General features: G+C 38.5%; 1 protein-coding gene across 2 annotated transcripts in view; it reads left to right on the top strand.

Moving 5' to 3' along the window:
* corn (microtubule-binding protein cornetto) overlaps window positions 1-13207 on the top strand; it is a 47935-nt gene that overhangs the window by 5662 nt on the left and 29066 nt on the right. The window lies entirely within an intron of this gene.

The raw sequence follows: 13207 nt of genomic DNA, 5'->3' as shown, positions 1-13207 counted from the left end.
AGAGCGTCCGTCGTGAATTGCACGCGTGGGCTGTGCTCCCGAGTGCGTGCACGCGTCGGAAACCGCGTTGACACGGTGACCCTCGATCGAGCTGGCTCTCGTTAAGCCACGAGGACTCTCAATGAAGGAAACGTCTGTGAAAACGTTGATACGATCCTGGTACAGTACCCCCAATCAGGTCCTTCGAATTTGAACAGTCGAGATGAAATGGAATAAGTTGGATTAGGTTATGTTTGAAGGTAGGTCGAAGGTTTTCTGACTTTGGTAAAGATTTTGATAAATGTCTATCTTGATTTTAGGTGAGCTTTGTGGATTGTTTGAAAGCAAATAGAGCAATAGTGGTTGAATGAGGTGTGAAGATGTTTGAAGAGCAGTTGATGGTCTGTGGATGAAGCTTTGATGGGTTTTAGGATTGTGTGGAATTAAAATGATAGAAGAGGTTTGAGGGTGTTTATGGAATCGTTTGAGACGAATCTGTAGCTGGGTCGATGGAGATGTTAATAAATGTAATGTCCAAATTCTAGTGACTGCAAGTAAATGGTTAAATCTGATATTCCTCAATAATATTATAAATAATCATTTCCTTGGTTACCGTTTCTATCCGATATGGGAGTAGCAGCTTTATGTGCAAACGATTCCCCTCCATCTTTGAACTACTGAAGAAAAGAAATCGATCATACATATTAATCCACGAGGTTTGATTCTATTCATCAGAAAGCCAATTGTTCCCAGACCACTCGTAAATACTTTAAACACATTTCGTCAGCTTTCGATTCTATTCACGGACGCCATTATCCCAGTCTAGGGTAGAATATTTGATTCCTATCCACAATGCTAGTGATCTCATTTTTACCATGTGATATTATACGCTAAGAAACATTGTTCGAAAAACAATGCCCAATTACTTATCCAACGTTGACTAGGATCGAACATAGGAATGTTCTATTGAAAGGTGCTTAAGGTGTCCTCGACTTTCTTGGATTATTTGTAGTCAGAAAGGATGCGTCGCGAAAGTAACTCAAGAGTGTATACAGTACTATCCAAAAGTCGTGGGCTATCTAACATCACTGGTTTTATAATGGCGATTAAACGTATTTTTAACAGCCAAATCGTTATTGTCTGTGTACACTGTATTTATGTATTTACACGTTATAGGTCGATATTTTTAGTGATAACAAACTGTACTCTCTGTATACTGCGTATTCTCTGGTATCTCTGTGCTCTTTTTACTATTGCAATTATGTTCTTGCACAGTTTTTTCTGGTATTACAAACCTCTTCTTTCCTGTCCTTGTACCGCTTTTCTTATTGTTACTGTTTCTTTTTCTGGTTTGTTCGCACAATACTTTTTCTATTGTCAGGAATTTCTCAGAGTACTTGTACTTTTTTCGTTATTGTTACAATTTCTCCTTTTGGTGTCCTTGCGTGTTGTCTCTTACTGTTGAGTTACCCTATTTCTTCGAAGGTTGGACTTTCTTGTTAATAAAACTTTATTAGGATCTCCACTAGTTAGCAGCCATTAATGATCAGAAGCAATTAATTAACCAACGAATGGACGTCAAGACATAATTGATACTAAAACTGGTGATCCATCGATACTTATACAAATTCCACGTGGTCACATTCATATCGACTACTTTTAACAAATACATTGAACAAATAATTTCAATAAATATATCCAAATGACGGCAAAAAAACCCAAACGGACCAAACTGCATAGAGTATACCAATTCGAATTCGAATTCTTCAATTCCCAACTTATGGGATTATTCATTTTGCCAGTCTTCTCGACAACTGAACAACGGAATATCCTTATATACCTGTATTATCCCTCCTACTTTAATGTTTTATTCAAAGGAAAAAAGCAACCCCAGGTCACCAACTGCTCCAATACAGCCATACCACAATACTAGCAAGTTCCTCCAGGTGGCCAGTTATTTCCACCCATAATCCAAGGTCAATACTGTTCTTTATGCGAAGGAACCATAGGATCTCGACTAAATCAACGAGGCATTTTTAAATGCATCTCATTTAACTGTAAAAACTCGCCAGCATGCTTGCATAAGAATCACGTGCTTAATAGTGTAGCTGTGTTTACAGCGAAGAAAAAACGCTATACACCCATCTTGCTGGCTATACGCGTACCGTTTCACGTTATTTCGTGAACGGAACGATTTTGTACGCTTTCTCTAGCGATCAACAACGATGGGAACAAACCGTGGATAATATGAGCGGAAGGTACTTTGCATAATGCATGAATAGAGAGGGGCAAGGAGGGGAGGGAGTCTTGGTATCTGACAATCAAGATCACTTGCGGTCCCTCGTCTAATAACTATTTCCATCACGAGAGATATAGCTCCATTGTCCACCGTGCAAGCTGAAAACCAGCCGCTTTTCACCGCCATTGTTCCTTCACTGTGTTTTTTAGACGCTTTTTCCGTGACTTTCCGCGATTTCTCGTCTTCTTTGGTCTTTTATGGCAGGTCTTTCGTGTACTCGAGAATTCGATGCTGGGCTTATGGTCTTCGTAGTTTCAGAACTGAGATGTGAAGAATCAGGGTATAAATTTTTGTGTGTGTTTATGATTATAGTATCAGAGTACCAGATTGTATGCAATAAAATTCTGTATAGAAGTTTGAAATCTTTCTCTTAAGAAAATGGATAAGAAGATCGTAATTAGTGTTCATTAACACTGGGTTTATACAAGTCATTTTGACGTACATCAAGTTTCACGAGGAAAAGCAACCGTTTGTATTTAAATAAAAATTCCTAAAAATATTAGAAATTTTATATAAATATATATCTCGTAGTTTCATTTGTAATTTAATATTATAATTATGTTACCTTTTAAGTCACATTTTAAACAAAATGTCGACGCTTGTCCATAGATACAGGTATATAAATGTCCGTAAACCTAGTGTTAACATCGTAATTTAACAGAAGATAGGTGGTATCTTTTGTGAAAGAACTATAAGTTCAAGTAACTCTGCAACTTTCATCTCATGTAATCTACTAGTGAATCTACTAGCAAAGTAAAGTATTCTTGTAATTTATAATGTTCGATATTATTCGTGCCACTTTCATACGATATATATAAAATATATATCAATCAAACAGAAACATAGTTATGTCTACATTACAGGTGGTCTAGTATTAATTACTGTCTTTCTATAACCTTATATATGGCCAACTTTCATATCCATTAAACACCCAATTATTGTCAAAGAAAAATTTTTAAACCTCTTCCCTATCTGATAAAATTTTCACAAACTTTTAGGTATTCAAATTACAGTGGATACCTGAGCCAACTATGAACCAGCAAGAATCCACCTCATCATAAAACTTTTTATCACTCTTCCAACTTCCACGTATTCTTGTACCCGATGGTACACCGTTCAATCAGCGTTCCAGGTATTTAAGGTGGGCAAACGTTGTTCTACACCGTGAATCGTCTATTTCCATTGGCCACGTGGGCGACAAATAAGCGAGGTCTGGCTAAGCTCGCCTAAGCCCGAGGCCGAAAGCTGCCGGTAAACGGCCTCTGCAGAATGCAGAGTCGCGTTTCTTCGTTTGACGAAGCGGCAGTCTCCCTTCCGAGTGCGCGACTCGGATTAGGCATCCGCTCGTCCGGCTCGCGGATATATTTACCGACCCGTTCAAATCATTCTACGCAAGCTGACCTGACCGCAGACACCCGCTCTGCATCGTTCCACAGGATTATTCACGCGATTTAGCGGAACCTTGGTGTTCCGTGTAATTATTCTCGCAATTTATCGATGCTCTGCATTTTTATGTAATTATCCTCGTTGTTTATTAACAATATTACTGGGAAAAATTATAATATCATTAGCGTATTATTACGTATCAGTATTATACCGCGTATAATACTCGTCTAATTGTATATTTTTTTCTAATTTTTTACTTACTTTAAGTAACGTATTTTCCGTGTGAAATGTATAAACAGTTCTCATAAGGTGATGATAAATCGTCATTTTTCTGATTACGTATACCAAAATAGAGTACAAAGTATGGTCCTGAGGCCTCAGTTGGACATCAATCGTGCCGCTATTCTCTTTAATTTACGATCTTCCTATATTGTAGTTCGTGCTATAGTACGTATTAGTTCGCAGTTTCTCCGCACGGGGGCTACATAAAGTTAAAACAGAGACTGAAACTAGAACACGTTCCTGTGTATATATAAATTCAGTATATAAGTTTAAGGTAGAAATAAATAGCGCGTGCGAAGGAAATTGCAGAAAAGTAACTTGAGTAGCGTCTTTGTCGAATTCAATCTTCAAGAGTTTTGACGTTTAATTGATCGAAACTGGAAAAGTCGGTCGCGCGTGTCGTTGAGTCGGTGTCACGATCAGACACGAGGTTCCTTAAACACGCTTTAAAGGCGGTCCGCAAATAACCTAGGGGAGGTCCGACTTCGGGAAACCGTGCCAAAAGTTTGCTTTTTTCACCCGCGACACGTGGACAGCTGACATTTTTATCGTGGAGTGATTTGAACTCTTACTCAAAAAATGATTTTATGAAAAAGTTGCATTTTTTTAAAAAATTAGGTAAATACAAAAATTCATATTTACCCGAAAAGTTTTATTATAAATTCTTAAGGTTCCTTGAGTATATATAACAGCTTAAGCTTCAAAGATTTTTTTACTAAAATTTAATTTCACTCGCAGTTTTTCCAAATTATAGGTTTCATCACTGGCGCCATCTTTTCTAGAAAGTTTTCGTATGTAATTGTCTATTTTGTTGACGAATAATTGTGGTAATGTATTTACCTTGAATATTTCTTAACCAGGAATATCTGGAAACTCGATGTTTATCATTTTATATTTATATTTAGCTATTAATATTCTTCGACCCTTTAGGCGCAGAGAGCGTACTCACGCGCTCCAATTAGAGTGTCTCTTTTCTTGAAGATACGAGTGCACTTCATAGCTACTGAAGAGCACGTGGTTTATATTGAGTCTAGTCTTTAATCGTATGGTTAACCAAAAGACATTTTAATTCTCGAAAAAAAAAGGAAAATTTTTCATTTCCTGAGTTTGGAAATTATATAATCTAATTTTCAAATTTTATTTATCGACTCTGCTGTAAAAAAAAAAGTAAGTAAATATTTCGTACGAGAGATGTCCGTGAAAGCATGTTCCAGTCGATCTCGTATATTCGTAACCGCCATCTACCGAGTGCCTCGAAATGGTCTGCTTTTAACGCTTCCAGATTTACGCGTCTACCAGTGTGTAAATCAGTCTGGAACGAATTCCTCCCGCCTGAAGCATTGAAACAAAGCGATCCTTCTTCTCCGTGGATTTCACGATCTCGATTCGCTGTTTATCCCATTAACTGAGATTCTTCGTGATACGAGGCCAACTAGAAAAATTAGGTTGATGGAAAATCAATTAAAATTAGCTTAACTGGAAAAGTACGTACGTAGATTTATTATTTCGCTTTGCCGTTGAGAATATTACGCTACAGGCTATGGTTACATTGACCCATGGTGTACATGGTGTGTAAATACGATGAAAACGGACAGGGTTAACGCGAGTAGATTTATCTGGCTTGTAACGCACACGTGGCCCTCCACATGCTCTCCCTCTGCAAACCCCACAAAGATCGTTCCCCCGGGGGGCGCCCCACCATGTGGCCGTCATTGAGTCATCGAACGCGTGGAACAGAAATATTAACGCGGGTCTCCGTGCACTTTCGATTCGCACGATCGGCATTAACGGCCAGACTAGACATCATATATAATGCACGTATACAGTATGTGTAATCGAGAAAAAACATGGATGAAAGATCTGTACGTAAATTGTGTAGAGTTAATGTACAGGAAAAGCATGTTTGTGTGTGTGTGTGTATATAAAAGATATAAATCGTGAAGAGATGACTTGATCACATATGAAGCGAGATAATACGATACGGTATAATACAATACAGCGTAACACGATTTAACACGATACATTAGGAAACACGCGGAAATACGATACAATATAATACAATTTAACAGTCTGCGATAGGCTACAATGAACCACGCGATATATAGAGTACGCAAAACACGTTGGTAACCAAAGCGCGCAGAAGCGGTGTGCGATGCATGAAAAGAACAGAGGGAAAGGTAGAGAGACGGAACGTATATAGCCCGCCAATTATCACGTGCTACGGTCGGTGCACGGTTCCGATCGATTCGGTTGATCCGTTGCGATCGCGACGTTATCGATTGTAGGAAACAAAATTCGCATATCTCGTATTCGACTCTAGTCTCACCAGACCCGAGGAAGTCAAGCTACTAATAATAGATGTTCAGTGTCGTAGGTCAGGCAGCTAGAAGTAAGTCGACTCGACGTGAAAGACACGATGACAAACAGCGTTTAGGGTTCCACTTGCTGAAACGAGAAAGGGCTCGGTGGTTGTTGGAAAAGTTACTTAGTTGTGTATTTAAGAGTTTGGAGCATACGACAGATACTGATTTACAAAAGATTTCGTAGTCTTCGCGTTGGCAGATTTAATTTGTATTTGATTTATATTTGTGTATTTATGCCAGAGATTTGCGGAGTGGGTATGTAAATTCTGGTTTAATGTACCGTTGACATGCGACGCGGAGATTATAAAAAGAAGTTAGATGGTTATTTCTGGCATCAAAGCGTTCACCTTTGACGCGTCGACTCGGCCAGAATTTTGCTCGTTTTCTGCCGGGCCATCTGCGACCTCGCCATAATATTTGCACGCCGATGCGCGGCCCAGCCGGTATGCAAAGAACGCAGCGAGACCGACTCGCTTTTGCAGCGGCGTCGCAGCTGCGTTAATCGTTCAAATGATGCATTGAACATGCATTACAGTCGGTCTCAATATTCGCTAGTTTTGTAAAAACTTGTTTGGAATTTTCGCATTGAATTTACGTGGTTTCGCCATTTTATGTTACGTATTTGTTACGCTCCTGAAATTTTAATTCGAACTTTTAGATTGAAATTAGTCAGTGCATTTCCAAACGGATTTCAATATACTTTTATTATTTCTTCTTATAAACTTACCAAGCATACAAAGTATACACATATCTTCAACTTATCACGAGTAATAAGAATCATACTTTCTGATCACGTAACCAATTATTACTATTAATTCATAATCTAATGGATCCATCGCCATAACCTAAACCGTCGTATACAAATGAATTCATTACACAAGTTCTTCCTACAACCTAAAAGTTGCATCTCAATGAAAGAACTTTAATTAATCAAATTGATATTATATGATAAAATTACATTTATCTTCATCGGTAAAACAGAAACAAAGGACGTTGCCAAAAATGATTTCATCGCTGCGTGTATACCAATTTCACGCGAAAAGCGAGCGCCATATGTTCCGCTGTCCCAGCAAGGGGGAACTTGCGAATGCTACTCGAGACTATCTCGAGTACCCACGAACTTAATGCAAACTCGCTAAAAACCACACCACCAGATGGCTTTCACGACGAAATTTTTATCTCAGGTCAACGATCTTGTTTTTAGATAATGATCTATTGCCATTTAATTTTTTTTTTTTTTTGGCAACTGTTGGTTGTCTGATAGAATTCATTGAACGTTTCTCTGAACGTTCTACAACGTGCAGCCGCGTTTCGATCGTTCGTTGCACGCTTGATCCGCGTGGTTGCCTTTTTTGGTCATGTCTTGGACGTAGTCCGAACTTTCGTCGGTAGATGATGCAACGGCTCGCATCATCGTGAGGATCGTTGACTCACTGGTCGTTTTGCTCTTGCTCGTCTCGACGGAGGAACGATGTCGCTTTCGTGCTCTTACCGCGAGAAAGTGGGCAATGGAATAGTGGTGTAATCCAGGATTAATGGTTCTGAGTATTTTGATTATTCTCCTAGGAAATGGAATCAACTATAAACCTTTATAAATATAGAAATTAGAACGTGCAAAAGGCGAGAGGATTTGAATGTCTTTTAGGTTAGGAATGACGATTATACATCGCGACATAATTTTCGGAATAATTATATACACAGATTTTTGTTTGTTTACATTCTACATTTATTTATTTACATTACATATTTTTATATAAATGTTGATTTGATTTATTTATATTTTAGGAATACTTATGTACCTGCGCATTAGCTCTGTTTATTTACACATTGGAGTTGTCCGTGTAAATTTCAAATTCAGTTATATCATATACACTATTACCTGATACTATGTCTACGGAACAGGTGCGTTGAACGTAATATAAATACCTGTAATATGAATCACAAGTAAAACTCAACGTATCTAAATATTTGGCATCAATTTCTCGTAGCGTCATCTGCTAGCAGATTCAGCAAGCCTTTCTCACTAAAGCACTGTAATCGTGAAATTGGTATATATCTTACTGTCACTGGAAATGGGCAGTAAACGTCAAATGAAATTCATAATAAAGTAGGCTCAACGTGGCTGTTTATTTCTTCCATAGAATGTGAACTGTCTACCATTCCTGTATATCAGGTGTTCGGCCCTTATAATTGCCAGCAATCGAATTTTATAGTCAGAGCTATAAATCATTCCTTACAGGTCACTTTCGACTATTCCCTGGACTATCTTTGGTTTACTACTCAACAGCAAATTCTTCAATAACGAACTTCAACATACTGAAAGTTTTGCCAACGTAATTCAGTTTGGAATATCTCCGGGTAGAATTCTCCACGGATCAGAAGTTGGATGCGATCCAAGCAACAAGTAGAATCTGAATCAATTCGCACGGGGAAAAAGACGGTAAAACCCGGGTAACTGTGCCTGTAGTTTATTTATAAATATATTACGAGCGAAATATCAATATCTCTGGTGATTCAACTCGGACAAATGCAATCCTAAATACAACCCTGACGCGACTCGATCTTGATGATTCCAGAAGCAGCGAAATCAGCATGATGGTCGTCGAGCGAATCGTTTCAAGTTTCTTCGCTATCTTCGGCGCTCTTTTACTCTTTAAGTAACTCTTGATAATTAATTTGTAATTAAGCAGAAGCAATTTACCTCGAATGTTATATGCAAGTAACAAGGTAATTACACTGATTGAGTTTCTGAGCACGAGAATGTTTTGATGTTGAAAATTCACATGGAAAAGGCGTTGGAATGTTCACTATACTACCGTGGTATACTTATTTGTATTCAATATCGCGATGTAATAAATTCCACCGAAGGAAAGCCGAGGCATTCTCGTTCTCAAGGGCTCGTGGTTATTTAACTCGTTTTTACCCTATTATGAAATAGTGTGAAGCGTATAATGGAGATAACAAATAATTACCCAATTTTTATCAAAACCTTGCACACACCAGTGTTTGTAATTAAGGAAGAAAATTGACCCAAAACGATAATTCAAACGTACGTATAATTCCTCGGATAATTTACAAAGTAATTAAATTCTTTGTTTCATTTTCAATTGAGATTGTAATCGTTCCGTTATTTTTGGACTACCCTGTAGACCAGAATAGAAGCATTTGCGGCATGAATCATAACGAAGCAATTTTACCTTGTTCGTTTACACGTCGAAATGACGGAACACTTTCACGACTAACGGTGCAAATTTTACGTAACGTAAGTGCGAATTATTTTCGAACAATCAATTTTTGAAGAGAAACGTCGAAATTTTTCTTTATTGTTTTCGTGCAGGAACGAGGAAGTCACTGATAAAATCGATCACGTTTGTACGTGAAATGGATATCGTGTAAGGAACGAACGCTTTTCATTTTCTCTCATTGAGAGAACAAAGGAATCGAACGATCATTAACCGGGATGATTGACGACCAGAGGCTGAGACAGAGCGAAAATGGATCACGCAACAGGGTTAGTCGTCGGTGTTTTCGCGATACACACCGTGCTACCTTATTTGGTTTCGTCTTCGTGCGAGTCGCGACACGAAATTGCATAAAAGGCTTCCTGCACGATCTTTCCTGTCGCCATTCTTATACGCTGTCTACATAATACAATCCGTTTAACTGGTATCATCGCCAATCCCTTTATTATCGTGTCTCTCCACTCATGAGAGTGTATTATAGAAACAGAGGATGGAATTATAATTATGACTCAGGAATCTGAAATGCATAAGTTTATTTTTATTAGTTCAACACCATAGCTTGTTACGAATTAGATATTCACATAGGATCGCTTCTCCCACTCCACTGGGACGATATTCTCTCTATTCTGAGACTGCTCCCCTTCTCCAACCATAAGACGTATTTCACAGACGTCAAATAATTTCATTTCCTCATGATTGTTAGTTTATATTTGTTATATCTATCATATATCTTTAATGTTGCAATTTATTACAACATATTTCTCGAATTTTACTTAGTTTATATTCACGTGTATTTCCCACTAATTATAATATACTTTGCAAGTCTTTCGCAGTAGATCGTTAAATTTCGACGAGCAGCGAAGGAATAAATATTTAATTTCGACCAATCTTTTTTTAAGACTCCAAGGTTGTTATTATTTCGTTTCTCAATACTCGACGCAACCGCTGGAAGAGAGGTTCCTTTGAGAGTTCACGCGACCAACGGTGGAAGCTGAAGCGAAAGCGTTGACGAGGAGGCGCAAAAGTCCGTGGAAAACGTGCGCTTCCAGCCGGTTGATCCGAACAGCTTGCAAGCTGAAACGCGATTTTTTTTCTTCCTCGGAGTGCAGCAGCTCGTGTTCGCTTCTGGGTTAAACGTGGATCTAAATACGAAACGTGCAACCGCGATACCCTTGCGACTCGGAGACCGTGGGGTCTGAACAACCCAACGCCTGAAATGTATATTATATACAAGTGGTTTTAATAGGGAGTAAATATTTAATCATCTCTTATTGCGAAAAATTGTCCTAGGACTCTTTAGGATTTTTCAAAGTCATAACTGGTTGTAAAGTAATTAGAATGCACTTGTGAGAACTATGTGAAGCTGCGAGGTATAATAGAGTTGTAGAGAGTGTCTCATGTATAGGGTGACATGTATGTTTAGAATATTGGATTTCTTCTATTAACCGGCCAGGGGTTTCTTCCGTAAAGAGATTCGACTTGTAACGTAAAGAATTGAACCGTGTCCTTGACATTTCTCCAATAGGACCAGGAAAACTTTCACGACTTGGGGGTGCAACTAACTCATTCAACGTTATCAGTATCGCGACGTTTCATCTGCATTGCGGCTAGCTTGGCTACCGTCTGATAAACTGCTTCTGGTGTCTATATTATCGTTAAAATTACACGTCATATGCTGGAATTATCGCCTAGTAAGACTAAGTAATAACTATATCCTGATGTATATATATAGTACAACGGTTCTGAGACTTCCAGTCTCTAACTCCATTATGTTTATATCGATCAATTTTTATGTTTACGCAGATCTTGTGTATTATCACTGCACTGGAGTTTGACGTATAAATGGATTCTTAAGAGCGAGTCGCAAAAATGAGAGTTGTGTACTTTGGCTTCCATCGTGTGTCACTGATACCCCAGCGATATGGAACATGTTAAAAAGCCTCGAACAGTGATTTCGATTACGTCGACCTGGTTTTGCTGATGGAATTTTCATCGAAGCGAAGTTTCGCGGATGGCCAATATTTACAGTGTAATCGAATGACGATACTCGGGCCCCACCCGGTATATAGCGTCAGCATTGTCCGCCCGAAGAGGTGCACGTGTCCTCATTAACGTGTGCACGTTTCACCGAGTTAGGGTAGAACTTTAGCGAACGTTCGGCATACTCTATTCATCCTGCTGTATATTGTTAATTGCATCCGCATCAATCGACTTTCCACCCCTTTCTTTGTTTCAAACGTTCTTTTCCTCGCCGGGTTGTAGCCTCCCTTTTCCATTTCTTCCTCTCTTTTCTACTTTTTATCCATTTTTCTGTCATATCCTTCAGTACATGTTATGAATGCGTGAGCGTGTCAAATTGCACCTATTGTCTTGTCTTATTTATTTTTATTTAGCAAGTGTAAGGAAGGCTATTCGGTAATTTCTTCAACAGTTTATTAGTTTCCTTTCTTTTGGTATTGTTCGAACTGGAATTATTAATTAGAGACATTTTTAATTATATTCGAAATTATTTAATCTTGATATTGACGATAATTCTGTAAATTTTTAGATAAGAAATGATGCGAGTTGGAGGTATCAAATATACCCCAAGGACAATCTTCAACCGTCTCTGGCACGAATTTTAAATTTTCCTTGAACCGTCTAACGAAAAATACTATACCATTTCCTACCAAACTACGATGAATATCAAGGTCACCTGATGGTTATTGGATGGTCATCTGAAGGTCAAGGCATACCTTAAACGAAGCTCAAAAATTTTAAGTTATTACAACTTTGCTATCCTAATTTATTTCTCTAGAAAATGTGATGTATGATCTACATACACGGGAATGTAGACCACAGTTTCCATGAATTGTCTCGAATACATCCAAATAATTTCACATCCTCGATGACGACATCTTGAGACGTAGAACTCAGCATGGAAATAGATGGGAATTCTTTTCCTCTTCGTTCCTCTTTCACGGTTCTCCGATGATCTTAATAAAGTAACGCGAGTTTCCTCAAGTAAGAAACTTAGCTAACGATCCCCGGTTGACCTCCATTACGACTGGCGACCTCTGTGCTGTCGGAAAGCTGGGTCAGAGGAGGCGGATGAAAACGCTGAATGGCTCGACCCTTGGTTCGACGTGATCCTCCTTGAATTAATGAAGGAACGAACGTATCCGCTCCTGTGCGCAATGCCGTGACCATATAAAGAATCGTCGCTGTCTGAACGGAAACGTGGACGCCGCGGGGTTCCCCGAAACTTCGTAATCGGAACTCAATCGTGCAAGAGATATTGTATCTATGATGGTATCAGCGAGTCTAGTATTAACGTTTGATTGATTGTTCGATAAAGTAATTTTTTTTTAGTACTAGGACATCTACTTTTTTTTATGACGAGTGTTTTGTTTCAGATAAAATAATCTCTACAATGATAGTAGTGGTTCAGATAGGGGAATTTTTTAAATATTGGAAATATTTAATTTGCCTGAAGCGATTGTATTTCAAGGACAATGATGCGGATAACGATGAGACGTAGTATGAATCACTTATGAATCTTCTTTTTACATAAATTATAGTAGATCATATATATTACGTTATGTGAGATTACCTAGAGGTCTTAAGTCCCTCTTTCTTGGTACCATAAACGCTTCAAAGTGAGAACTCACACTCTT

This window comes from Eufriesea mexicana, unplaced genomic scaffold (genome assembly GCF_001483705.2).
Source record: "Eufriesea mexicana isolate 0111107269 unplaced genomic scaffold, ASM148370v2 scaffold1653, whole genome shotgun sequence".
In the NCBI taxonomy this organism is placed as follows: Eukaryota; Metazoa; Arthropoda; class Insecta; order Hymenoptera; family Apidae; genus Eufriesea; species Eufriesea mexicana.
The sequence above is the reverse complement of the archived record's forward strand: the minus strand, read 5'-3'. Positions and strand labels throughout refer to the sequence as shown.